Genomic DNA, 27637 nt, shown 5'->3' on the forward strand with positions numbered 1-27637 from the left:
TGGGAAATCCATCATACCAGCTACTTTTGATGGGAGGGGTTTTCTACCTTCTGCGGAGATGCGATGGCCGAGTAAGTCAATGGTTGACAACCTAAGCTGGCATTTAGCAGGGTTAATAATTAACCAGTGTTGGTTTGAGCGCTCAAAGTGTGCGGAGATGAGATCTGTGTTTGGGTTTGGATGCACTGGCGACAAGTATGTCATCCAGGTAAACAAAAATAAAATCTGTCTTTAATACAGAGTCCATCAGCCATTGTAAAGCCTCAGCTGCATTTAACAGCCCAAACAGCATGGGCAGAAACTCAAAGATGCCAAACGGGGTTATTATAGCTGCTTAGGGAGTGTCTTTTGAGCACACAGGCACCTGATGGTCGCCCCTAACTAGATAAATTTTGGGAAAAATTAACTTTCCGGCTAAACGTACCAAAAGTTCTGGATGCGTGGGTCTGGTAATGATTAGGGGTGGTGGCCTCGTTAAGGCATCGGTAATTGCCACATGGGCAGCAACTACCATCAGACCTCAGGATCATATGGAGAGGCAAGGCCCAGGGGTGAATTGACCAGGGTATAATGCCAACTCTTTCCATGTGACAAACTCAGCCTTTGCAGTTGCTAGCTTTTCTGAGTCAAGTCTATGCGCGCAGGCATGGACTAGCAGACCAGTTGTAGACATGTGGTGTTCAAATGCATGTTTTGTGACTGTAGTGGAGAATGTGGGCTTGGTGAGGTTTGGGAATTCACCCAGCACTCGAGTAAACTCTCATGCGGTAGTGCAGAGTCATTGTGGGGAACTTACTCGGGGAGCAGTTTAATGACCCAAAATTCTTGACATCCAGAAGCCGGCAGTTCTTAAGATTGACCAGTAGTCCTTGGGCACACAGGAAATCTGCACCGAGCAAAGGTCTATCCATTTTAGCCAGGACAAACTGCCATGTGTAATGTTGCCCACTGAAGCAGAGCATCACCCGTCGTGTCCATAGGACTGGATCCTCTGCTGTTGGGAGCCTCCAGTGAGGTTTCATTGTTCTTTGCTTTCTCATCAATAGACAATTCTGGCAGCACAGTCACCTGAGCACCCACGTCACAAGGGACGCGTCACCCTGAAGGGTGTCCTCAATGAACAGCAGACGACCCTGGTGGCTGGAACTGATGGTGTTCACAGATTTCTGACATCCCGATGCGCTGGCACTGTCGAAGCTGCAAGGTGGTTTGCACTTCATACCAAATCGAACGTGATGAAAGCACAGGCCTGGGAACGTCTCTTCTGCCACTGCTGGTGTCCTCATACTGGGGGCTTTAGTGACCGGAATTGGTGAGGTAGAGAAAGGAGGAATAGTACACTGCTGCCAGCCTGAGTGTGGACTATTGGCTGTTTTAGCAAAGCTCCCTCCAGTTCTTCACCGGTGCAGTAGCAAAGTTCCCTCCAGTTCTTCACCGGTGCAGTAGCAAAGTTCCCTCCAGTTCTTCACCGGTGCAGTAGCAAAGTTCCCTCCAGTTCTTCACCGGTGCAGTAGCAAGAGCTATGCAACTTGATTAAGCATTTACTGCATGAAGACTTCTTTAAAAATAAAACAAGGAGGGTGATGTCCCAGGAGAGACAGCATGTGGTCCATTAGCTCTGACGGCGTAGCATTGCCAAGGCCGGGCAAGGGGTGTTTGCTGAGCTCAGACTCCGGTAGTGACACTGTCTGGAAAAGATGAGTTTTCAGCAATCGGCATTTATTGTGTTCAGGCGGGTGTTCAAGTAGACTCACCACTCTCGCAGACATGGAGTTGCAGAATGTTGCTACCACCTAGAAGTATTTGATGTTGTTGACGGAGATTGGGCCTTGGCTTGTACAAATCAAACAATGGCATTTTGCTCCCAAAACTCTGGCAGTTTCAAAGCGACTGCATTGGCTGACAGGTTTAATAACTCTGGGATCGTCCTAGAGTATTTTGGCTACCAATGTAAGTTTTCGCAAATAAAAACTCTGGAGGTGTATTATGTTTAAGAAAAATTGCAACAGCTCTTTTATTGTTCTCCAAACACCGAGTACTTTACATAATTATGTCATCATGTCAGACCAGCCTCTTAAAGTGTTAATTATGTACAGTCCGCCCTCCGTATCCGTGGGGGTTTGGTTCCGGGACCCCCCCCCCCCCGCAGATACCAAATTCCGTGGAAGCTCAAGTCTCGTATATAAAATGGTGTAGTATTTGCATGTAACCTACGCACATTCTCCCGTATAATTTAAATCCTCTCTAGATTACTTATAATACCTAATACAATGTAAATGCTATGTAAATAGTTGTTATACTGCATTGTTTAGGGAATAATGACAAGAACAAAAAGTCTGTACATGTTCAGTACAGACGCAAACATCGTAGCTCTTCTGGAAACACTAATGCTGCCTCAGCATCAGCCGATGCTGATTCTCCCATGATCTTTAAGTTCTTGAGGCTGTAGCACTTTACATAGTTAGCCAGCCATCCCTTACTAGCCTTAAACTCCCTCATCTCGCTCACCAGTAGTGAATGAACAAGAAGGGAGGCGAACAATGCTCAAACAATGAGTAATACTTTTAATCATCTCTAGATTACAGTACTTTACACTCCCTCTTAGCCTTTGAGGAATTGCTTTGACCACTTAATTGCTTTTTAGGAGGCATTTTTTCACGGAAACAAAGGGTGCACACAACACAAGTAACGACTGAATGAGATGCGAGGCGAACAATGCTCAAACAACGAGTGCTGGAGAGAGAACTTCCAGGTTTTTCTTTCGATCCTGATCCGCAGTTGGTTAAATCCGCGGATGCGGAGGGCGACTGTACATATGTTACCCTACAAACCTATTCACTTGAATTGTTGTGGGAAAGTTTAAATGTAGGTACATACATTATTTATTTTAATTTTAGTATTTAATTTTTATTGATTTTCTAAATTTTCTACTTTTTTAATATTCACTCACTCACTGACCACTCCTGTTCTCAGCTGAGGCATGTACTATCTGTTAGTAACTTGAAGCTGTTTGATTCATCTACAATCCCTTCCACATTGCAATTCACCTAAATTGTTACCTATTCATAATGATTCATCCATCTGCTTCATCCATCTCAGAATGCAAGCTCTATGAAGATACTTCATTCACCTACAGGGTCCCTGAGTAAGTCTCACATCCCAATCCACCTCCTTTCCTCCTATTGGATAAAACTTCTTGAGGGAGAACTGGAATTGATTGCGGCTGTGATGAAGATACTGTGGTATACGTGAATGTCACAGAGCCACAGGTTCAATCAGCACAGGAACAGTCCAATGCTGACTAAAATGACCATTTAAGCTACTTACTTTTGCTCACATTTGCTCCATGTTCCTCTAAAACTTTCCTATCTGACTGGTTTAACCTAAAATGTTTCTGACAGTATAACTATTGCTTTTGATTGCCAGATCCTGAAATGTTAGCAGAATTAGGGAAATGATGATACTCAGTATACAAACTAACAGTGTAGTGTTCTCGTGCAGGTGTAGAAACTCTGAACTAAACACCGAGTTAAACCGTAGTCAATGAAGGCAAGGATCGCAGTAAGATTAACTGTTTACTGTTCACTCTTCCACATGAACATATGGTGAAAACTGTTGACAAAACAATACAAAAGATATACAGTATTTGTTTCCTTCTTGGCATCACATTTACATCATAAATACTTGCAAAAGTAAAACTACAACAAACTATATTACATTAAAGTACAACATACAGTCAGAACCTACCTACGCCATCAATAACTTTAAATACACTTCAACACAAACTACCCAGCAACGCTTTCAAAAGCACAAGAAAGTAAACTTTATCAACCATCATTACTTATAACAGAATCAGCGTTAACATTTTTACTTCAACATATCGATTGTCATATGAACTTACGGCGTTGCTTCTATGATGTTTCTTAGTGTGTAGAATGAAACTTTTCTCGCGCTGATCCTGCACACACAAGCCCCCGCCTTCCTGTTTCTCCAAACCGGTATTTTCCCACAAGACACGGTGAAACCGGGTGTGACGTCATCGCATGCCGTGATACATCACAGACAATGAATTTACTTTCAACAACTGCAACTTTAACTAGAAAATAATTACAAACAAATTACTAAAGCGAAAATGTAATAAAGCTAAACAAATGCCTTAAGGGCAACACAAACAGTATGTATGAATGTTAAATACGTGAGACATTATTAAAAACATAGCATTTTTTGAAGATTTCTGCATGTGTTAATTGTTGTTTGGTTAACAGTATATTAAAACAGTGGTCTATTTCATGAAAGAAAGCTTTGTAGATTGAAATACTCAGTGAAATGATTAACTATGCATTATGAGGCAGCACAGTGGAGAGTAGCTGAATGCTTAGGGCAGGAGGAAGGGACTGTCCTTCAGTTTTCTCTTGTGTTCAATTAGTTTTCTGCAGTTCAACCACTAGTGTCTGTGAACCTGTACAACATGAATCCCTCTCCCCCCTCTTCCCTTTGATGAATGATGCAGGGAAACGCTGCCTGGAAGTCCCACTGTGACTTAATACCCAAGATACGCACATGTTCCTCACATTGCTGGAGACACTGTTAAATTGTTGACTTTGAGAATCTCCCAAAGATCTTGCTGCCAATAGGGTGCTACTAATCCAACAGTAATAAAGAAAACCAGGTCCAGTGTATCAATGAGAATATTGCTCTCTCTGGATCTTCCCAGTTGTTTTGTTCTGTAATCACCTGGCTAAAAGAATGTTACTGTAATGACACGTCGTCAAGGTTTATGGGACCTCAAGGTCCAAAATTCAGTTAATTGGAAAAAGACTGTAACCATTATTAGATGCCTAGCACATAATCATTGAATGAAAGCTTTCTACACTAGTTGGCTGCCTCTAAATATAATGTGCCACTTGGGGTTTCAACTACAATTTATGTGCAAACTAGGCAGAGCTGTCAACATTAAAAAATGCTGCTGGTTCTCATTATGCTAGCACTGCATTAGCAGGTCAGAGAGCATCTGGAACAGCTGTGCATTATTGTTGTTCTGACCTACTTTGACATCATCATATTGCAAGCTATGGTAAAAATAATTAAAAATGAAGCAGTTTGTGTGTTGGACTGCTCTGTCAGGAGACCCAACGAAGATTTGCTGTACTTCGTTGGGTGCCTTTGCTTCTTCAGCAACAGGAAGGATATCTTGGTCATCAAACATTTTAATTCCACTCCCAATTCCCTTCTGACCTGTTGGTCTGTGGCCTCCTCTACTGCTGCAATGAGGCGTCTCAGGAATAACTGTTCTGGAATATGGTGGTGTGGGGTCCATTTGAGTGGCCTCTAACCTGATCACATGAACAACTACTTCTCCAACCACTGGTAATTTCTGCCCCTTCTGCAACCTCTCCTTTTCCTTTCCCTTTCTGGCTCCTATCTTAATCTTCTCTTCTCTTCACCTGTCAATGACCTCCCTCTGGTGCCCCTGTTCCTCCCCTTTCTTCCATAGTCCACTTTCCTCTCCCATCCGATTCCTTCTTCTGCAGCCCTTTACCTTTTCCCCCCACACCTCCCAGCTTCTCACTTCATCACGCCTCCCCCACCCACCTATCTTCTCACTCACCTGGCTTCACCTATCACCCTCCTGCTTCTACCCCTTTCCCTCCCCCACCGTCATAGTCTACTTCTTCCCCCTTCCTTTCCAGCCTTGATGAAGGGTCGACCTGAAACAGCCACTCTTTATTCCTTTCCATATATTCTGCCTGACTTGCTAACTTCAAAGTTCATGGTAAATTTATTATCACATATACAACTGTGAGATTAATTTCCCTGGGGGATTCATAGTAGGTACGAAGAAACACCATTGAATCAATGAAAAACTGCACACAACACGACAGGCAAACTACCCCGGTGCAAAAGACAACAAACAGTGCCATTAAAAAATAAGTAAATAACCAATAAACATCGAGAACATGAGATGAAGAGTCCTAGACAGTTAGTCCATAGGTTGTGGGAACAGTTTAGTGTTGGGGTGAGTGAAGTGAGAGAAGTTATCCCCTCTGGTTCAACAGCCTGATGGTTGAGGGGTAATAACTGTTCCTGAACCTGGTGGTGTGGGTCCTGATGCTCCTGTACCTCCTTCCTGATGGCAGCAGCAAGACGAGAGCATGGCCTGGATGGTGGATGCTGCTTTCCTGTGACACTGTATCTTTTAGATGTATTCTGTGGGAGGAAGGGCTTTACCCGTGATGGGCCGGGCTATATCCATTACTTTGTATAGATTTTTCAGTTCAAGGGCATTGGTGTTTCGATAGTGTGCCATGATGCAACCAGTCAATATACTCTCCATCGCACATCTGTAGAAGATGACGTGCTGAATCTTTGCAAACTTCGAAGAAAGTAGGGGTGCTGCCATGCTTTCTTTGTAATGGCACTTACCTGCTGGACTCAGGACAGATCTGATGAAATTATAATACTGAATTTAAAGTTGCTGACCCTCTCCACTTCTGATCCAATGATGTGGACTCCAGTTTCCTTCTTCTGTAGTCAGTAATCAGTTCCTTGGTCTTCCTTGTATTGAGTGAGTTCCTCCAACATTTTGTGTGTTACTCTAAAAAAAAGAAACAATTATTCCTTCACTCAAAGTTGTCACTGTTTTTATATTTTGTACTAATAATTGTTTGTATGACCTCTGATTTTATGAGTGGCCTCCAGATGAAAGGATGTCAGCCCTGGGGAATTATTTTTATACAATTCAGGGTCTGTGTCAGCACTAGCCACTCTGCAGTAGGTGGAGTCCTTTTGAAGCTGAACTTTCCTCTGCTGCGGCTTAACATTTTACCCCATACCAGGATGAAAATTCCCTTGTGGCAAAATATTTTCATTTCAAACCCCTGATTTCTGCAGTTATTCCAAAGGATTTAAGCAATTCATATGGTAAGGAAATGGCTGAGAATTGAATGGCCAATACTGTATGCAGCCCATGACATCAACACAGCCTGTAATTTTTTGCAAGACAATAGGAGAGAAATTCAGCGCTGTGATATATTCTTCTTTTAGACAAAATGAGGTCAGTTTGTGTTAATAAAAGGCGCCCCCTGTAGACCACCAGACACATGATGTGGTGTACAGTGTTAGTAAAGAGTTTATCTATGTCCACCTCCCAACGATTGGAAGCACCAGAGAACAACATGATTCTGTGTGCAATGGTTGTTTGATTCCAGTGTGTACATCTGAGCTCCAGCCTACGTTCCTTCTTAATATTTCACATCAAAGCACAGCAATAAAGGGTGTGAACAGGTACCTGTCAGTGCTATTAAAGGGACCTTGAACTACTTGCTAGATCCTTTTTTTTAAAACTTGCTGGTAATTACTGGATCACTTCTTCTGGGTGTTGATCCAGTTTTTGAAGTATTTCTATATTTCAGTAATCTACAGGAAAGCCTTTGATTTGCTGTTCAAGTAATCTTTAGATGTCTAAAGATTTAAATCCTAATAGAAACATAGAAAACCTACAGCACAATACATTGCTCTGCTAAACATGTACTTACTTAGAAATTACCTAGGGTTACCCCTAGCCCTCTATTTTACTAAGCTCCACGTACCTATCCAGGAGTCTCTTAAAAGACCCTATCGTATCAACCTCCACCACCGTCGCTGGCAGCCTATTCCACGCACTCACCACTCTCTGCGTAAAAAATTTACCCATGACATCTCCTTCTGACCTACTTCCAAGCACCTTAAAACTGTGCCCTCTTGTGTTAGTCATTTCAGCCCTGGGCAAAAGCCTCTGACTATCCACATGATCAATGCCTCTCATCATCTTATACACCTCTATCAGGTCACCTCTCATCCTCCAATGCTCCAAGGAAAAAAGGCCGCGTTCACTCAACCTATTCTCATAAGGCATGCTCCCTAATCCAGGCAACACCCTTGTAAATCTCCTCTGCACCCTTTCTATGGTTTCCACGTCCTTCCTGTAGTGAGGCAAATAGAACTAAGCACAGTACTTCAAGTGGGGTCTGACCAGGTTCCTATATAGCTGTAACATTACCTCTTTGCTCTTAAACTCAGTCCCATGATTGATGAAGGCCAATGCACCGTATGCCTTCTTAACCGCAGAGTCAACCTGCGCATCAGCTTTGAGTGTCCTATGGATTCCGACTTCAGGATCCCTCTGATCCTCCACACTGCCAAGAGTCTTACCATTAATACTACCGTAGATGTCGGATTATAAGCCGCTACTTTTTTCCCACATTTTGAACAGCTTTGAACACTGCGGCCTTTACTACGGTGCGGCTAATGCATGATTTTTTTTCATGCCGCCAAAAACATTTTGCCTCCTTACAGTAGACCAATAAAATTGATGAGTAGTTCACAGAGGTCCAATGAAATTGTACGATAAATCAAGCACACTTTCACAATTAAATTATTGTAAATCAGTCATTTGTACTCACCCTCATCAACATGGAAAACACTTGAAGAAAAGCATTGTGCTGCCTTTATGGCAGTTATTTAGTTTATAATATTTTCGCTTAGTAATTCATTTGTTAGTAATTTCTAGTTAAAGTTAGAAGTGTTTTAACTATATTTGTTTTCTGTACTACATCGCGGGATGCTATGACGTCACACCCAGTTTCGCCGCGTCTTGTGGGAAATACCGGTTTGCGATAAACGGGAAGGTGGGGGGCGAGCGGCATTAGATCTGAGCGAACGCTGCTTTTAAGTTAAAGGCGATCAATAACTTTTCCTGGTAGGCTGCAGTATATATTTTTTTTACCAGTCGTTAGGAGATATTGGAATGTTGTTCAGTAAAAAAGTATACGCAACGTATATTTAAAAGTAGCTGCGTTACAGGCACGGTTCGAAAAAAAGCATTTGCAATATGTATTTGTTTATGTTACCATATGGATTTAATTAAAAGTTAAAAAATCCTCACGTGTAATATCTTTCTGTGTAAATATCTCATATTACAACGTGGGACACCTGCGGCCTAAAATCTGGTGCGGCTTGTACAAGTACAAAATTGATTTTCTTTCTAAAATTAGAGCCAGCGGCTTTTAATCAGATGCGCTCTGTAGTGCGAAATCTACGGTATATTCTGCCATTATATTTAACTTACCAAAATGAACCACCTCACACTTATCTGGGTTGAATTCCATCTGCCACTTCTCAGCCCAGTTTTGCATCCTATCAATGTTCGGCTGTAACCTCTGACAGCCCTCCACACTATCCACAACACCCCCCAAACTTATGTCATCAGCAAATTTACTAACCCATCCCTCCACTTCCTCATCCAGATCATTTTTAAAAATCACGGAAGAGAAAGGGCTGCAGAACAAATCCCAGAGGCACCCCACTGGTCACCGACCTCCATGCAGAATATGACCCGTCTACAACCACTCTTTGCCTTCTGCGGGCAAGCCATTTTTGGATCTGCAAAGCAATGTCCCCTTGGATCCTATGTCTCCTTACTTTTTCAATAAGCCTTGCATGGGGTACCTTATCAAATGCCTTGCTGAAGTCCATATACACGACATCTATTGCTCTACCATCATCAACGTGTTTAGTCACATCCTCAAAAAATTCAATTAGGCTCGTAAGGCACGACCTGTCTTTGACAAAGCCAAGCTGACTATTCCTAATCATATTATGCCTCTCCAAATGTTCATAAATCCTGCCTCTCAGGATCTTTTCCATCAACTTACCAACCACTGAAGTAAGACTCACTGGTCTATAATTTCCTGGGTTATCTCTACTCCCTTTCTTGAATAAGGGAGCAACAACTGCAACTCTCCAATGCTTCGGAACCTCTCCCATCCCCATTGATGATGCAAAGATCATTGCCAGAAGTTCAGCAATCTTTTCCCTCGTGTCCCACTATAGCCTGGGGTACATCTCATCTGATCCCAGAGACTTATCCAACTTGATGCTTTCCAAAAGCTCCAGCACAGCCTCTGATAAATAGTGACCTATCAGAGAAACAAACAGTGCGCTGGAGGAAATCAGTGTGGTGGACAGCATCTGTGTGAGGAAGGGAATTGTCAATATTTCACAAAGTACACTGCAGATGCTGTGGTCAAATCAAGATGTCCAAAAAAGCTGGATGAACTCAGCAGGTCGGGCAGCATCCGTTGAAAGAAGCTTCTTTCAATGGATGCTGCCCGACCTGCTGAGTTCATCCAGCTTTTTTGTATGCCAATATTTCAGGTTGAAAACCTGTATCAGGAATGTATGGAAAATATCATTCCTCCTACGGATGCAGCTTGACCTGCTGAGTTGCAACAGATGTCTCTGGCTCCAGATTCCGGCATCCGCCCTCGCTTGTACCTCCTACATGACCTGTCAGATGTCCGTGTGCAGTTGAACATGATTGTGCATTTAAAGTGAAAAGGGGGCCATATTGATATTTTCAATTACATTCCTTCCAGAAATTCAACATGAACCTTGTGTTTTGCTCATGAAATTGTGAGTAAAATGTGCCAGCTCCAACATCAAGGCCAAGTTAGAAAGACATGGCAAGGACTGTGAAAGAGATTGTGTCTCTGTACGTTAATGCATGGGGCATAGAGCTTAGTACAGTGAAGGATCAGGCATTTTCTTTTGTTAGATACAAGCAGGAAGAACGATTATGAAATTGCAGCTGGGTTAAAGCTACTAAATTCAATTTTACAAGTCCTGTAGAAAGTGCAGTCTCGTGTGTCCCTTGACTGGAGACCACTTCTGACTGCATTTTTCTGAGGGAATGGTCATGGTTTGGACTGGAGGACTGACAATGTGGGCAATAGTGAACTGGCAGTATTCAGAGTACTGTATCTACTTCAGTGCATTTGCAGAGCAATGGCTGTACTCCAGACATGGTATCACACAGCAACCCGAGCAATCTGTCAGAGAAAAGACTGCTGGAGAGCTGGAATGTCCTGGGAACTCTTTCAACGACGAGCATCCATGATGACAGCAGTGTATCAGAAGTCAGGAGTTTGACCTCAGTACTCAGCCTGTTGGTGGAAGCTGTCCACAAGGAAATGGAAGCTGAAGCATTGGTTATCACATGCTGTGTCACTGCTAGAAGTGACTGCACCATGTTGGAGTGAAAGGATTGCAAAATTCTATGCAAAGTCTTTATCAGATTGGTGCCATATTACGTACTGAATTCTAGAGAAAATATTCACAGCTATTGTGGACCCAATGCCAACCTCCTTGTAAAGGTGCAGGTTGTCTTTGTGTGCCTGGTGCCTGTGTGCTCCTACTCTGACCATGCTTCGTGCATAGTGAGCAGAAAGCTGCGTAAATTTAGTACAACACCTGATTTGTATGTGTGGGTTAAACAGGTAGAGTAAGTTGGCGTATCGGAAAACAGAATGATTCAGCTCAAATCTCTCCAAATGGTGAATGAATGTACAGCTTGCTGTTAGTTGTGGCTTCTGTTCTGAAGACGATTTGTGCAATTTTATTGTTTTTACTGTATGCTGGAATGTAAGCTCCCCACTTTACACTGACTTTGCAGAGGGTAATCTGAGACCCACTTCAAGCAATGCTGATTTACTGAAATGTATAAGGTGTTATGGTTATATTCCACAATAGCCTACACTGCTGCAAGATTTGTTTTAAAAAATAACAAGGCTATTCTTCCTGTGAAATTTGCTGAGTCCAAAGAAAATTCAAGCTTGTGTGCCCACTGATCAATCATATGTAACATGTTCCAAGAACCTTTATTCTGAGTGACTGGGGCACAGGGAATGTATACAATGGAATACTTGGGATACCCCCAAGAGTGTGAAGAAAGGAGTGTTAGAAAGGGATTATCCCACCTAGTCAGCCAAAAATCTGTACAAAGTTGTTTTGTGGCACATGTGCACATGTTTAATATGTCTCTGCAAAACCCAACAAATTAAAATTCCTGTAAACACTGCGGGGATATATGTACTAACCTTTTCCTAACCAGTTTCTAACTGTTTATTTTCTTCATTTGCTCCATTTTTTAAATGAAGTAATGATTGATAGGAACAAACCCTTCTGGGACTTGAAATTTTGAACCTTGTTCCAGAGTACTCTTTCTGCCCTACAAACATGATTTAGATCCATCTGTTTTTAATTTTAAAGCAGTGAACAAATTTGCACTTTGTGGGAGCAAATATTTACTCTCAGCAGGGAATAGATTCTTTCATTTGCTCCTTTAAGAACTTGACCCTCTGTTCAGTGGCACTGAAATGACTTCACTGCAAAATGGCTCTGCAACAGAAATTGTCAGCCTTTATGAATGGACATGAGGGAAAGGAGAGACAGATAGTTGCAAATGTACACAGATGGAAAACAAACAGAATTAAAATTGCATACTAATAGTATCGTGGGTGTAAGTCCCATGGGAGGAACTTTAAATTAAAACATGGTATAGATGCAAAGAGAAATGGTGTTGGCTGACATTAAGCTGAGAATTGGAACCTCACCAGTTCACTGGGAACAGGATCTGATTACACTGGAGACAATTTTTTTTTCCAAATGTTGCTTCCTCAAAATTATTTCTTTATTTAGGATAGGCTATCTGAAGCTGAACACAAATATCATTTCAGACTATTTGTATCACATAGGAATTCAGAGAAATAAGAAATTAGTTTTTATTGAATATAGTGCATTTAATTGCATAACAGTGCTGATGTCTTGCAATAGTTCAACTAAGCTAAAAATGTTTTGTTGATGATTTTCATTTGTACTCAGCGTCTGAGGTTTCCTTTAAGTGTCCATCCATAATCAGCCAGCATTGATGGATTCCAGTTGCCCTGTACCATTTCTCCATGATCACAATGTCCTGGTGAAACATCACTGACAGCACCAAGATCTGCAGGGAAGAAGTCTAAACGGGAGTGTAGAAAAAGAATTTTTAGTGACATTTTGTACTTCATGGTTTTGGATGGTTGAAACATGTTGCCAACCAGTTGCAAGTAGCTTGGTGCTCTGCAGCTGTCAATAAAATTTTCAACAACATCTTTGAATGTCTTCCATGAGATTTTCTCCAGTCCCACTAGAAGTTGTTGAATTGCCTGTCATAATGAATTGTTCGATTTGTAGACCAAAAATGCCTTCCTTAATCTTGGCATCAACTATTCTGACTTGAATTATGAACTGAAGTAACAAGTATAGGCAATTTCAAAAAAATGGTGCTTGGTAGGGAAATTTTATGATTTTCTTGATCAGCAGCCCAAAGTCTGTAAGATATACCTGAAAGTATTCAGGAAGCAAAATTTTTGTTGTCCAGTGTTATTGCTTGAAATCCACACCCCCCCCCCCCCCGCCCCCATGAGCCATCAAATGCAAGGACAGCAATGGCTGGAAAATTTAGAAAGATTGGCTAGTGGTAGTTTTGTAATTGCAGACATCTGGCCTGACTTGATCCATTCTTTCTGAGAAGTATAGGTGGAGGGTGAAGTTTCTTTGGAATGACACATGATGAACAAAACTTATTCGCAGGTGAGCCCTGGTGGGGTTGAGAGATAATGTGTGGCCTTTCCCTAGCTATAGTCAATGCTACGGCAAATCATACTAATTTATTGTTTTCTTATTTACCATGAAACTAAGCAAGCCCAACAGCCTGATTCTCTGAATCATCTTATCATGAACATCAATTTGTCTTTCAGAATCTGAAAAAGTCCCTGATCATTTTAGTTATTTTGCATTTCTTTCATCTTTTTCTATATACAAACTTAGTCTCTGGAGGGATGATTATACCTAGTAAGGCCTTTGTAAAATTCTGGCCTGTTTGGAATTGATACAAAACTATTTCTCTGCAAAGAGAGCCACATAGTAAAATGGAACAAGCTTCCAGTCCCAACCATACAAAATGTATTCAAAATGGTGCTAATACCTTTGTTTGCCATAAATGTTATATCTCAAGGTGTACAACCAGCTGAACCAAATATGTTTCTTTCTACAATTAATTCGTAAACTATATGGAACAGCAGTCAATAGCCCTTTCCTCTGGCAGGGTTGCTCTAATAATAAGATGGAGCTGGTAATTTGTGAGGAGTCTCAGTACTGCTGCTAGTTCCTTTCTATTGACTTACAAAAGTACATGTCTGGCTTCAGAATTGAATCGTGATAGTCACTGTGCTCTCCAGGGTCCATTGTTATTGGTAGAAGGCACAGGCACGGTGAATGCTTCATTCTGGCAGTAGATATTTGTGGCTGTTGTCAAGTCAATACAGGAAAAGCTCCATGGTCTTTCAGCAACAGCCTATGAGCTCAAAGGTTCTCCCAAATGCCACTGGAGATCTGTTTTCTGTCAACATCTGATAAAATGCTTTAAATGTAGCTGCACCACAGTAAGCAAAAACTTTAGTTTATCATGTTTTTGGAGTAAAGGTTATGGAACCAAACCAACACACATGATCTCTTATCTTAAGGTGCTTCCTCTGTTATACCCAAGTTTTGAAGCCAGTTTATTAATGTGGTGTGTCTGTAAGAACATTAAATGTGCCCTGAGCTAGAGCAGAGAATTCACTATGTGTGCTTAATTTGTATTTCTTTTGGAGTAGACCATGGCAACATTTTCCATTTTTAGTTCACTTCTGGTTAATTTGTTACAGAGAAGGTCCAGTCCAGGTTCTGGCACCATCAAATCAATTATGATGTTTTTGTTTGCAACATTGTTATTCCATGGAGACCTCCATTGCTTTTCACTGTTGAGTAAAGATTCTTTGGAGACTCTCCCACCAAGTTTTCCATCAACTTGTCATCCCTTCCATCCCATGGGAATCTGGAAAGAACAATGTTGTCAAGAGTCACAGAGTCATTGAACACCAAAACTGGACCCCCAATTCAGCAGTCCATGCCAGCCATTTAAACTACTCTCATGTCCCAACATTTTGTTCTGAGCTTTCTATGCCTTGGCATTCAGATGCTCCTCTAGAAACTTCTTAAGTATAGTGAGAGTCTCTCCCACATCACCCCCTTGGATAGTACATTCTTGATTTCAACTCTCTTCTGGATAAAATATTCTTCCTTACATTCTCTCTGGAGCTGATACCTCCAACCTATGCCCTCTAATTTTAGATATCCCTATAACTGCCTTTTTATATCCTGAAGAATATTGAATAATTCAATCAGATGCCAGCTAAGCTTTCTTTGCAAAAACCCAGCCTAACTATTCACTCTCCATAACCTTGAGAGTCTCCTCTGCAGTCTCTTCAATGCAGTTACATCCTCCATATAGTTTGGTGACCAGAACTACACTTTGGCACTAGTTGCCTTCTTAAACATCTTATATATCTGTGATGTCACATTTAGGGGTCAGTGGACGTGGACATCAAGATGCCTCTGCTCTCAGTACCCCTTAGGTTCTTTCCATTCATTGCATTTTTATCATTATTATTACTTCATGTACAGAGATACTGTGAAAAGCTTTGTTTTGGATGCCTTCCCTACAGATCATTTCATCAGATTAGTGCATTGAGGTAGTACAAGGGAAATCAATAACTGAGTCCAGAATAAAATGCTCCAGATACAGCGAAAGTGCAGTGTAAGCAGACAATGAGATGCAAGGCCACAACAAGGTAGATTGTGAGGTCAAGAGTCCATATGATCAGACCAGGGAGTTGGTACTTTTATTTATTCAGGTAACAGAGATACAGGAACACATTGGAATTACTGTCAAGACTGTTGATTCTTTCTCTTGGCTTACCCAATCAGTTTGAATTGGCAACAAAATTTCACCCACAACCTCTATTAGCATTGGTGCCCCACAAGGCTGTGTGCTTAGCCCCCTGTTCTAATTACTTTATTCTTATGACTGTGTGGCTTAGCACAACTCCAATGCCATATTTACATTTGCTGACAACATCACGGTCACTGGAACACTGGTGGTGAAGAATCAGCATATAGGAGGGAGACTGAAAATCTGGCTGAGTGGTGCCACAAGAACAACCTCTCATTCAATGTCAGCAAGACCAAGGAGCTGATTATTGGCTTCAGGAGGAAGAAACCAGAGGTCCATGAGTCAGTCTGCATCGGGGGAATCAGAGATGGAGAGGATCAGCAACTTAAAAATTCCTTGGTGTTATAATTTAAGAGGTTTTGTCCTGGGTCCAGCATTAAGTACAATCATGAAGAAAGCACAGCAGTGACTCTACTTTTGTAGAAGTTTGTAAAGATTCAGCATGACACCTAAAACTTTTAACGAATATCTGTAGATGTGTGGTGGAGAGTATATTGACTGGTTGCATCATGACCAATGCCCTTGAATAGAAAAGCCTACAATATGTGATGGATATTTCCCAGTCCTCGCTGTCACTGAGCACGTCTACATGGAGCAGTGTTACAGGAGAACAGCATCCATCATCAAGGGCCGACACCACCTGGCCTGCTCTAGTCTAGCTATGCAATCAGGAAGAAGGTGCAAGAGCTTCAGGTTCGACACCACCAGATTTAGGGACAGTTACTACCCTTCAACCAACAGGCTCTTGAACCAGAGGCGATAACTTCACTCAACTTCACTTACCCCATCACTGATCTATTACCGCAACCTATTGACTCACTTTCGAGGACTCTTCATCTGATGTTCTCAATATTTATTGCTGATTTACTTATTATTATTTTTTTTTGTATTTGCACAGCTTTTTTGTCCTTTTCACATTTTGCACAAATGGTCTTGCATTGATTCTATTGACTTTCTTGTATTTGCTTTGAATGCCCGCAAGAAAATGAATCTCAGAGTTGTGCCTGGTGATATCTATGTACTTTGATAATAAATTTGAAAAGTGGAATTGAATTAGCCTGAGCCCGTCCAGTGACTCCCAGAATGATTTAAGTCAATGATGGCTTAGAGTGACCTTCTGATAGGTTTTGTTACTGAAAATAGTTTCATAATTCTGAAATATATCTGCTTTGTAATGGTCTACTGACAGACCTAAGTATGTAATTTAGTACTTTTAAGGAATAGCAGAAAGTGACAAAATAATTGTGCGTGTGGATGAAACAGCAGCAAAGAAGTGAGAGACTGTAATAAAATTCACATGCTTCCTTCTTTCAACTGGCAAGGATACCAGACATGATGCACTAACATCTCATGTTTTACAGTATTTAGGCTGATATGATGGTGATGTGAGAAATCAATCCAGTGACTTTGGTCTGGCCTTATAGCTTGAAAACCACTCGGGCTTTCTTTGGCACTTAGTATCGTTTAATACGTCCTCCAAAACCTTGAACACAATCAATATCATTAAGGAAATAGAAATATATTTGGCAAGAAATCACATTAACATCATTGCATTAGTTTCCAGGAAGTCCCATTGACCTATTAAATTGCATTTCCATTAATAATTTAGTAGCATGTCTCCTCAGGAATTTAAAATGTACCAGGACTGAATGTACAGAGGGAATGGAAGAAAATAACTGCCTCAAATGCAAAATGTGTTGCAGATGATCTGATACAGAACAGAAAAACAATGCTGAAAGTTATCAATGGTGAATGATGAGTAATGGCTCCTGAACTCTTTATTTGTCACTGCCCTGCAGTAATGTACTACTAAGCCTAAATGTTGGATTCACCTTCACAATGTGATAATAAATGAAGATAACTTGCCATTAATCGGACCACCATGCTGAAATGCTTTGAAAATAATTCATTATTAATTCTGCATTTTAAGATTTTCTTGTGATTTCTGAAATCAAGTAAAGTAAATAATTAATAAAATTACATTTCTGGAAAAACACAGCAGGCCAGGTAGCATTTGTGGGAAAGAGAAACAACAGGTCAAAGACCCTTCATCATAAGTCATCGTGGTTTTTGATGAATGGCTGATTACCCGAAACACTAATGCTGTTACCCCTTCCTTAAGACAATTAGATGTAAGAGCAGAATCAGGACATTTGGCTCATCAAGTCTGTTCCACCTTTCAATCATGACTGATTTTTTTCAGCCTTGTTCTCGCACTTTCTCCCTAAATTCCCTTACCAGGACATATCAGTCCCTGCCTTAAACATACCCAGAGACTTGCTGGTTGAAGAGATACTTCCTTATCCTAGTATTAAAGGGATATCCTTTAACTTTCAGGCTGTGCCCTTGGATCCTAGACTCTCCCACTAGTGGAGATTTCCTCTGTATGGCCATGTTACCCAGGCCTTTAGTATCTGGTAACTTTCAATAGGATTTCCATTCATCCTTCTGAACTCCATCGAATACAGGCTCAGCAACAGCAAACGCTTCTCATACATTAAGACATTAATTCCCAGGTCATTCTTAAGAACCTCCTCTTGACCTTCTCTGGGACTAGTACATCTTTCCTTTGATACAGAGGTTAAAACTGGTCACAATTTTCCAAATGTGGTCTAACCAAGGCATTATAAAACCTCAGCAGTATACCCTTGCTGTTATTTTCTATACATACCAACCTGCTCAGTGTTTCCAGCAATTTATGTTTTAACCTATTATTTGCAGCATCTGTAGTTTTATAGATTTTTGAAATAAATAATTACTTCCCTTAGCATCTGTTGCACACTCCAAAGCTCTTTACCACCAGTGAAGCATTTTCTCAAGGTTTTCTCCCTCTTGTCTTGTGTTGGAGGACTGGAAAATTGCCGAAGTCACTTCGCTCTTCAATAAGGGAGAGAGGTAAAAGAAAGGAAAGCATAGGCCAGTTTGCCTAACCTGAGTTGTTGGGAAGATGTTGGAATCAATTGTTAAGGATGAGGTTTGGGGGCACCTGGAGGCATATGATAAAATAGGCCTAAGTCACCATGGTTTCATTAAGGGAAAACCTTTCCTGGCATATCTGTTGGAATTCTTCGAAGAAATGACAAGCGGGATAGACAAAGGTGAATCGGTGGATGTTGTTTACATGGATTTTCAGAAAGCCTTAGAGAAGGTGACGCACATGAGGCTGCTTAACAAGTTAATAGGCCATGGTATTACAGGAAAGATATTAGCATGGATACAGCATTGGCTAATTGGTAGGAGGCAATGAGTGGGAATAAAGGGAACCTTTTTTGGTTGGCTGCCAGTGGCGTTCCACAAGGGTCTGTGTTTTAACATTATATGTCGATGATTTGGATGATGGAATTGATGGCTTTGTGGCCAAGTTTGCAGACGATACAAAGACAGGTGGAAGTGGTGTTGAGGAAGCAGGGAGGCTGCTGAAGAACTTAGACAGATGAGGAGAACGGGCAAAGAAGTGTTGGAAAGTGTATGGTCACGCAATTTGGTAGAAGAAATAAAAGAATAGACTATTTATAATGGGGGGAAAGTTCAAAAATCCAAGGAGCAAAGGGACTTAGGAGTCCTCGTGCAGGATTCCTAAGGGTTAATTTGCAGGTTGAGTGGGTGGTGAGGAAGACAAATGCAATGTTATTCATTTCGAGAGGACGAGAATATAAAAGCAATGATGTAATATTAAGGCTTTATAAAGCACTGTTAAGGCCTCAGTTGGAGTATTGTGAGCAGTTTTGGGCCCCATATCTAAGAAAGGATGTGCTGACGTTGAAGAGGGTTCAAAGTAGGTTCATGAGAATGATTCTGGGAATGAAAGGGTTATCATATGAGGACCAATTGATGGCTCATTGGAATTCAGGCAAATTAGGGGGTGGGGAGGGAATCTCATTGAAACCTATTGAATGTTGAAAGGCCTCAACAGAGGGATGAGGAGAGGATGTTTGCTATGGAGGGGCAGTCCAGAACTAGAGGGCATAGCCTCAGAATAGGGGGACATGCATTTATAACATAGATAAGGAGGAATTTAGCCAGAGAGTGGTGAATCTGTGGAATTGGTGCCACAGACTTCTGTAAGTCATTGGGTATATTTAAAGCAGAGGTTGATAGGTTCTTGATTAATTGAAGCATGAGGGGTTACAGGGAGAAGGCAGGAGATTGGAGCTGAGAGGGAAATGACAGCAGATTTGATGGGCCAAATGGCCTTATTCTGCTCCTATATCTCATGGTCCTATGGTCTTAAATGAAGTAGACAATATGTACAAAACAAGTGTCTGCAGGAAGTGATGTGATAAGGGTTGTATTTGTTACTGAGGGAGAGTGCAGAGCATACAGGATACTCAACTGAACTTTACAGATAACCCTGTGTGTAGAGTATGTGAACTCCTCCCATGTGGGAGTGGCTCATTGAGTGGCATAGGGACAACACCATTACATCTCCGCTTCGTGGGGAAAAAAATAAATATTAGGTATGTATTTCTTGCATTGAAATTATAGTCACTGAAATTGAGGAATACAGTTCACTTTACCCATAGCATGTAAAGTATTTATCAAAAAACATTGCGAACATTATAACTGTCTTTCTCTTTGTTTTTTTAACAGTCTGTCTCTTTTTGTTTTTCACCTTTTCTTTCACCAATTTTTTTTAAACAGTCTCATTTTGTGAAATGTTTTCAACATTAGAACTCTATTTAAAAATCACTAATTCTAATGGAGGTCAGGGTAGACTACCTGAACACTCCAGCAAAGTGAGAGGATTATTCTGCCTCTTTAGTCACTTGCCCTAAGCTATGAGGCTATGGAGTATATCTCTGTGGTGAGACGGATAAATGCCTCTTGTTCCTGGAAGTGTTGGAGCAGATGGAAATTCTTTAGCCAGTGTGTCCATCTTGGATATGCGGTCCTCATCATAAAGATCAGGACACTCTATTTCTTTCTCTACTTTTCATGAACTTTGAAGGCGAATGAGCGCACATCTGTACTGCCTGATTTCACCTTGTGATCAACACACAAGATGCTGGAATTGGACCTGAAATGATGACTCTTTACGCTTTTCCATAGATGCTGCTTGGCCTGCTGAGTTCCTCCAACAGTTCTTGTGTTCTTGTTCTTGTGATGCTCTGATTGTAAAGGATTGTGGTGCATGCTGCTGGATGATTGTTCCTTTGGTGAATTGGTGTGAAGCTCAAAAAGATTCACCACTCCTGAGCAGCAACAACAATTTTGTTCTGTGTCTGAGATCATATGTGCTCTTCGTTTTCTCACGCTGTGTTGTCTCAAAGTTTCTCAGTTTGTCTAAGACCAGTAAGTGAGGTTGAAGAAGGGAAGGAAGAACAGGCAGGCTTGTTCTCTGTCTTTGGCCCATTGACAGCTCTGATGGACTGTCTCCGTCCACAAGAGGTTCAATACTTTCAATAGGTACATTTACACTCAGAGAAATGTATACAATATACATCCTGAAATTCTTTTCCTTCACAAGCATCCATGAAAACAGAGGAGTGCCCCAAAGAATGAATGGCAGTTAAACCCCAAAGCCCCCCAGTTCCCCCCTCCCATGCACAAGCAGCAGCAAGGCAACAACCCCCCACCAGCAAAAAGCATCAGCGCCCTCCACTGAGCACTCAAACAAGCAGCAAAGCATCAATAAAGACACAGACTTGCAGTACTCGAAAGACTGCTTGTTCACCCAGTATTCGACATACCACAATATTTTTTCAATAAAAACTTAGTAAGCTATCTACAGGATTTGAAACAGAACTTTTTACACTTTACAATATGAACACTGTCCACCAAAGATGGCTGCCGCCGTGATGCAGCTGTACAAACCGGAACAGGAAAGGTGAGGTGACATAAATTAGAGACATGCATTGTGGTACTGTATTTGAAAAACCGACTAACTAGTTAACAGAAGCACTTAGCTAAAAGATTATTTTCAATAAGTATAATTATTAATACTACATTATTTTAGGTAACTAACCTTTTGTGCACACATTAATTTCCTTTGTGCACAGCTTAGAGGTAATATAGTCCATAAGCTTTTGCAACAGATCAAAAATAAGAAATAAGAGCAGGAGTAGGCCATCCAGCCCATCGAGCCTGCTCTGCTATTCAATAAGATCATGGCTGGCCATGCAATCAGTTCTACTACCTGCCTTTTCCCCAGAACTCTTAATACCACTACTGTGCAAGAATCTATCTGACTATGTCTTAAATATACTTAATGAGGTAGTCTCTACTGCTTCGCTTAGCAGAGAATTCCACAGATAATTGGCTCTCTGGGTAAAGCAGTTCCTCCTCATCTCCATCTCAAATCTACTGCCCTGAGTTTTAAGGCTATGTTACTTTGCTCTAGTCTACCCTACACTGGAATGTAGGATGTAATGTAGCAGCAGCAACGGAGTAAGGGCAGTACAGGTAAATAAATGATGTGCAAAGGCCATGATGAACTAGGTCAAGAGTTCATCTTTAGCATATGAATGGTCCTTTGAAGAGTCTAGTAACAGTGGGAAGGAAGCTGACCTTGAGTAACACACATCAAACGCTGGAGAAACTCCACAAGTCAGGCAGCATCTATGGAAGTCAATTAATAGTCGATATTTCAGGCTGTAATTCTTCAGTAGGATTGGAAAGGATGAGGGAAAAAGCCAGACTAAAAACATGGGGGTAGGGGAAGGAGTACAAGCTGGAAGGTAATAGGTGAAGCCAGGTGTGTGGGGAAGGGGAACAAAGTAAGACACTGTTTGATAGGTGGAAAAGGTAAAGGGCTGGAGAAGAAGGAATCTGATAGGAAAGGAGAATGGACCATTGGAGAGAAGGAAGAATGAGGGGCATCTGGGAAAGGTGATAGGCAGGTGAGGAGAAGAGAGGCGGTAAGAGGGGGGTCAGAGAGGGGAATTCAAGAAGAGGGAATGGGGGGGGGAATCAATGAAAATGGAATGTTGGCCTTCATTGCTAGAGGGATTGAATTTAAGAGCAGGGAGGTTATGCTGCAACTGTATAGGGTACTGGTGAGGCCGTACCTTGAGGAAGACTTGAGGGATATACTGGCTTTGGAGGTGGTGCAGAGGAGGTTCACCAACTTGATTCCAAAGATGAGATGTTTAGACTATGAGGAGAGATTGAGTTGCCTGGTACTGTACTCGCTGGAATTCAGAAGAATGAGAGGAGATCTTATAGAAACATATAAAGTTATGAAAGGGATAGATTAGAGAGCGGCAGAAAAGTTGTTTCCACCGTTGAGACTAGAACTAGGGGACATAACCTCAAGGTTCAGGGGAGTAGATTTAGGATGGAGATAAGAAGGAATGGCTTTTCCCAGAGAGTGATGAATCTGTGGAATCCTCTGCTTACAGAAGCAGTGGAGACTACCTCAGTAAATATATTTAAGAGAAGATGGGATAGATTTTTGCATAGTTGGGATATTAAAGGTCATGGAGAAAAGGCAAATAGGTGGAGATGAGTCCATGGCCAGATCAGCCATGATCTTATTGAATGGCGGAGCAGGCTCGACGGACCAGATGGCCGACTCCTGCTCCTATTTCTTATGTCCTTATTACCGAAGTTGGAGAAGTTGATGTTCATGCCATCAGGTTGGAGGCTATCCAGATGGAATATAAAGTGTTACTCCTCCAGCCTGAGAGTGACCCCATCATGGCAGTAAAGGAGGTCATAGGCCAAGGAGGAATACCTTTAGCTAGTGAGTGGTGTATCTGTGGAATTCATTGCCATAGGTGGCTGAGGGCTTATTCAAAGCAGAGGGTGATAGGTTCCTGATTAGTAAGGGTGCCAAAGATTTTGTGCAGAAGGCAGGAGAATGGGGTTGAGAGAAATAACAAATCAGCCATGATGGAATCGTGGAGGGACTCAATGGACTGAATGGACTAATTGTGCTCCTGTGTCCTGTGGTCTTATGGGTTTTACTTAATGTGGATCTCTCCTGGTCCAGTCACTGGTACTTGCAGAAGGATTGTTTGCTTATTGGCCATGCTTTACGTTCTTCATTCTCTTCAATTTGTTGGTGTAGGGAAGTTTATTTACAGATCAATTCATTACACAGTGCATTGAGGTGATCGATGCAGAATAGAGTGTAACAGCTACAAATAAATTGCAGTGCAAGTAAACAATGAGTTGCAAGCTCACAATGAGGTATATTGTGAAGTTAAGGGAGCATTGTAGTGTTCCAGGGAACCATTTAATAGTCTTAGAAGCTGCCCTTAAGCCATAACAATGGGGTATTCTTCCATTTCTGTCCAAACACTTAGATGTGGTTGAATTCCTTAAAAAAAGTAAAAATAACTTAACGTTTTTCAGTTCAGGGTTAATGTAGTTAAGAAGTGCAGAATGTGGTGGAATGCAGTTCCAAGAGTGAAAGCCAGGCATAATGGAGGTTTCAACTTTTAGTTCTGAATAAAAAGGAATCTGGGACTTGTGGGCTTAACACTAATGAACTGTTCTTGCAACAGCTGCACCAGACATCGACTTGTTGAAGAGTCTAGTAGCAATAATTGAAGTAGAGTCTTTGTAGGCTGGAGAGCCACAGATCCCAATGAGTGTGCATGGCTTTCTCTGGGTTGTTGGTTCACAACTGTACACTTGAAGGCTGGTTGCAGTGGGATATGATTCTCTGCTGTGAGTGAAATATTAGTCTTGACTTCTGCAGGCTATGTCAATATGGTTAATCAAGCCATTGCTTAATTGAGGCAGTTGTTTATTTGGGCAACTCCTAAATAGCGAAAACTAATTAAGAAAATTGCTGGGATTCCCTTCTTTTACTTCAGACACTGTACTGCTTGATTGTGATAGAAGACTGTTGACGAACAGTCTAACTAGCATCAGCCATGTGCAGTTGTCTGACCACTAGACACTGCACCATGCTTGGAGCGAACAGTTTGTAAATGGCATCAGTTGTGTGTGTTTGTGTTCCCGAAGCAGTGATGTCTGTCACTGAGAGTTGGTGAGAAATAAGCAGTAAGACAACTCACAACTGATTTGCTCTCTGCAATTTCAAGCACTCAGGGCTTGGAGGTATCAGAAATGTAAAATGATCAGGAATGAAAATGAAACAATTTCATTATTTCAACAAATTTGAAACTATAGAGAATTTGATGGTATTGACAACCATTTTGAATGTTACAAAGAAAATGAAAATTTGGAGAATACAGTTGTTGAAAGCATTTTATGAAGATAGTTCATAAGTTGTCTGTGCTGATTTTGTTCACTCACACAGTCAAAGGGACACGCAGCATACACTGGATGTCTTCCTCCATTGAGAATGATTCGGAACTAATAGCACTGTATAAAACCCCTTTTTACTGGGTGTCTCTAGAGATGTGGCTTGTTAGCTCCTTGCCTACAGATGCTGCATTCAGGAGTGAGAAAATCAACTTTCTTAAACTACTCATATCCAGGGTTGGTGTAACTTGATCCCATCAAAATGTGGAAATTGGGAAGTCTCGACCACCAGAACCCCAATCTATGCAAATCCTGTGTAAGTACCACCCTCATGCAATTGGCTGTTGGCCCACGGTCTTTGTGAAAGCACACACCACCTTCCGAATTGTGCTCAAAATCCATCTCAAACAAACGGGCTCCCCCATGGGAGTATTGGTCCTTCCTCCTAGAAGCCGTTCATCTGCACCAAGCACCTTGTGCAACAGGGATGACATCCTCAGTCATCCTCCCTTCTGTCTTCTCCCAGCTCTCGCCAAAAAGACCTCGACCCACACCAGTGTACATCACAGAAACCTCTCCACCCAGCAAATCTAAAACCTTCTCCCAATTCCACCATCCTGATTGGCTGACACAACATTCCTAAGTTGGACAATATAGTCCCTTATATTTAGCTCAAAATTAAAGGAATTAGAGGCTACAGAGCTGGAGGATGTTACAGAGGTCAGGAGAAATGAGGTCAGCTCAAGGATGGCTTCTATCCCACTTCTACCAGAATCTTGAATGGGCCTCAAATCTACCTTGTTATGATCTTGCACTTTCTTGTTTACCTGCACTGCACTTTTGAGTAGCTTTATTCTGCATTGTTATTGTTTTACATTATTCTTTCTCAATACACTGTGTAATGATTTGATCTGGATAAACAATATGCAAAACAAGCTTTTCACAGTGTCTTGATACATACATCAATAATAAACCAAACTTTTAACCAGGGCATTACACGTGGTAACATTGATAGTATTCTAATTTGTTCTGTAATTAATTTAATTACATAACTTTTACTTATTCCTTATTTACTTACTTTTACTTATTTACTGAGTTCCACAGGGGTCGGTGTTGGAACGGTTGCTTTTTACGATGTATTTCAATGATTTGGACTATGGAATTAATGGAGTTGTGGCTAAATTTGCTGATGATACAAAGAGAGGTAGAGGAGTGGGTAGTGTTGGGGCATCAGAGAGCCTGCAGAGAGACTTAGATAGTTTAGGGGAATGGGCAAAGAAGTGGCAAATGAAATAAAATGTTGGAAAGTGTATAACCATGCACTTTGGTGGAAGAAATAAACAGGCAGGCTATTATTTAGATGGGGAGAGAATTCAAAATGCAGAGATGCAAAGGGACTTGAGAGCCCTTGTGCAGGATACCCTAAAGGTTAACCTCCAGGTAGCGTAGATGGTGAAGAAGGTGAATGCAATGCTGGCATTTATTTCCAGAGGTATGGAATATAAGAGCAGGGATGTGATGTTGAGGCTCTATAAAGCACTCGTGCGATCACACTTGGAGTATTGTGCGCAGTTTTGGGCTCCTTATTTTAGAAAGGATATACTGACGTTGGAAAGGGTTCAAAGATTCACGAGAATGATTCCAGGAACGAAAAGGTTACTGTATGAGAAATGTCTGGCAGCTCTTGGGCTGTATTCCCTGGAGTTCAGGAGAATGAGGGGGGATCTCATAGAAACATTCTGAATGTTAAAAAGCCTGAACAGATTAGATATGGCAAAGTTATTTCCCATGGTAAGGGAGTCTAGGCCAAGAGGGCACGACTTCAGGACTGGAGGATATCCTTTTAGAACTACTTTAGTCAGAGGGTGGTAAATCTGTGGAATTTGTTGCCACGAACAGTTGTGGAGGCCAAGTCATTGGTGCATTTAAGTCAGAGATGGATAGGTTCTTGATTAGCCAGGGCATCAAAGGGTATGGGAAGAAGGCTGGGAAGTGGGAATGACTGGGAGAATTGGATCAGCCCATGACTGAATGGCAGAACAGACTGGATGGGCTGAATGGTCTACTTCTGCTCCTAGATCTTATGGTCTTATTTAAATGTAGTTTGTCTTTTTTAACTATTCCCATGAAACGTTGGCTAATTGGGCCAAAATGCACTGGTCCTGGTGAGTCCCACTGTACTTGGTACTCTTTGTAAAGAAAAAAAAGTAAATTGCTCAGAAACTGCAAAAAAAAACCTAGCCCAGTGAAGAGCCAGATCTAACATAAATATAACATGGATGTATTTGCCAGCCCATTGTTTTAACATGTGTAATAGAGGTGGTTTCAATTAGGGTTTGCTTCATCTCTGTAACCTTCCTTTCCCCTCATCCATTGAGGTAATTTTCAGGAAGGAACGCCTCATCCTCACTTCTACCTCCCCTCAAGCCCTCTCTGAATTTGTCTTCCGGATAAGGCCTACTCATCCTTTTCTCCCAACACTACTTCAGTTAAAATATCAACCTCCCAACTTCCCTTCCTGGGTATCACGCTGTCCGATCACATTAATATTTCCCTCTTCTTTGCTGTAGTTGTCTTCCCTTTCCGGCCACCTGTTACCATATCTCCTTTTCAAAATGTCTGCTCCTGAACTTTACAAACCATCCCTGCTTCAAAAAATCCTCTTACATTGCTAATTTCTCAGCTGTGCACAGGAATCTACATTTGATCAGTTTAAGAGACACCAGTGAAACAGAAATCATTTACACCAATGTGTTAATTGGTTATGGCTACTTCTAGTAGCCTCTT

The 27637-nt window shown here is 41.4% G+C and overlaps 1 long non-coding RNA gene across 1 annotated transcript in view; it reads right to left on the bottom strand.

The window, feature by feature from the left end:
- Nucleotides 1-6481: 6481 nt before the first annotated feature.
- The window catches only part of LOC140732080 (uncharacterized), a 49331-nt gene continuing 28175 nt past the window's right edge, over nucleotides 6482-27637 (bottom strand). The window contains exon 3 of the long non-coding RNA XR_012099986.1: nucleotides 6482-6595. This is a non-coding gene — a long non-coding RNA (uncharacterized lncRNA). The remainder of the gene's footprint in view (nucleotides 6596-27637) is intronic.

Source organism: Hemitrygon akajei, chromosome 1 (assembly GCF_048418815.1).
Source record: "Hemitrygon akajei chromosome 1, sHemAka1.3, whole genome shotgun sequence".
Lineage (NCBI taxonomy): Eukaryota > Metazoa > Chordata > Chondrichthyes > Myliobatiformes > Dasyatidae > Hemitrygon > Hemitrygon akajei.